General features: G+C 39.9%; 1 pseudogene; it reads left to right on the top strand.

Moving 5' to 3' along the window:
- Window positions 1–439: 439 nt before the first annotated feature.
- LOC114215216 (olfactory receptor 5M5-like) lies at window positions 440–1364 on the top strand (annotated as a pseudogene).
- The last annotated feature ends 681 nt before the right edge of the window (window positions 1365–2045 follow it).

Raw genomic sequence — 2045 nt, forward strand, 5'->3', positions numbered from 1 at the left:
GTAGGGAGTACAAGTCTCAAAATTTGAACTTCTGAATATGCACACACTGTTGACTGTAGAAGTGTTTTCAAACACACGTCACCATTTTGTCTGGCACCATTCCCAGGCTCAGTGATGAAGCTTATGATTTTATAGTGAACTGTAAGTGACAGTTGGTGGTTCAATCCATTTCTAGACAAATTTTGGGTCATAATCCCCCCATTCCAAAACAGGCTGGGGTCACAGGAGCCATGATCTTGGGAATCATCTGCACATTATACACCCAGCTAGTAAGGGCTCCAACCTTCTTAAAAGTCTTAGCTCCTCCAATTGCAGACACTGATAATAGTAATGTGTGAGAATGACAGAGAGTGTGAGAATGGAGAATGAGAGAAAGAGAGAAATATATGATGGACTTCTCACTCACTTCTTACTTTATTTTAATTCATCTAAGAGAACAATGCTGGCAGCTAAGAAAATGGTCAGAGGAAATTCCACTCTGGTGACTGAATTTGTTCTCTTGGGATTCACAGATCATCCAGAGCTTCAGCCCATCCTCTTTGTGCTGTTCCTGGTGATCTATTTGATCACCACGGGCGTGGGAGAACCTTGGGCTGTTGGTGTTGATCAGGATAGATTCATGCCTCCACACCTCCATGTACTATTTTCTTGCCAGTTTGTCTGCTTGGATTTGTGCTTTTCCACTAATGTGACTCCCAAGATGTTGGTGAACTCCTTATCAGAGAAGAAAACTACTTCCTATGTTGCTTGCTTAGTCCAGTGTTATTTTTTCATTGCCGTAGTGGTTACTGAATATTACATGCTGGCGGTAATGGCTTATGATAGGTACATGGCCATCTGTAACCCTTTGTTTACGGCAGCAATATGTCCAGAGGGGTCTGTATTCTCCTGAATGTTGGTCCATATGTCTATGGGTTCCTTAGTGGGTTGATGGAAACCATGAGGACCTACTGCTTGACCTATTAGTCACTTATATTGTGCTGACCCTCCCCTCAGCTCTCCTGCTCTGACACTTTCATTAAGGAGACATCCATGTTTGTGGTAGCAGGATTTAACTTCTCCAGCTCCCTCTTCATAATCTTCATCTCCTACATCTTCATACTCATTGCCATCCTGAGGATGTTGAAGGCAGGCACTAAGCTTTTTCCACCTGTGGGTCCCATCTGGTGGTGGTGACTGTATTTTATGGGATGCTGTTCTGCATGTATGTTAGACCTCCCATGGACAAGTCAGTGGCATAGTCTAAAATTTTTGCTGTTTTCTAAACTTTTGTAAGCCCTATGTTGAACCCCATCATTTATAGTCTGAGGAACAAGAATGTGAAACAAGCTTTTTGGAAATTGATCAGAAGAAATGTATTTTGAAGTAAAATTACCATGTATCTTTCTTTATAAATTACAGATTTATAAGAATAGGATCCAACTTTAACTGCATTCACAGTAAAGTCAATTTTAAATCTCTAATGAAAAGCTAAAATCTAATGACAAAACATTCAAGACATAGGTACAGGAGATTTATAGTTTTACAGGTATGTGTGAGTGTGTAAAGGGTTGTGCATTGAGTGTGTAAAGAGTTGGAGGTTATATATGTAGGTATAGTGGATAATTTCTCTTGTACACTTTTACATTTATAACATCATGTGTTACTTTCACACTGTAAAAATTACACATTTTTTTAAAGATTTTATTTACTTATTTATTTATTTGTCAGAGATTGAGAGTGCGCACACGCAGGGGTAGAAGCAGGTAGAGGTAGAAGCAGGCTCACTGCTGAGCAAGGAGTGGGACTTGATCCCAGGACCCTGGGATCATGACCTGAGCCAAAGGCAAACGCCTAACTGACTGAGCCACCCAGGCTTCCCAAAATTATACGTTCTTATAGTAAAACATTCAGTCTCTATAGAAGAGTACAAAGTAAAACATTTTTCCCTTTTCCTTTCCCCCACCTTGATCTTCCATTGTCTCCTTTCAAGGTTACCATTATTAACAGTTTTTTATGTTTTTGGAAAATTTCTCTGTATCTACAAACCAATGCATGGCTATATA

This window comes from Eumetopias jubatus, unplaced genomic scaffold (genome assembly GCF_037043125.1).
Source record: "Eumetopias jubatus isolate StellerSeaLion01/CBP00866 unplaced genomic scaffold, mEumJub1_p1.0 scaffold_13, whole genome shotgun sequence".
NCBI classification, from domain to species: domain Eukaryota; kingdom Metazoa; phylum Chordata; class Mammalia; order Carnivora; family Otariidae; genus Eumetopias; species Eumetopias jubatus.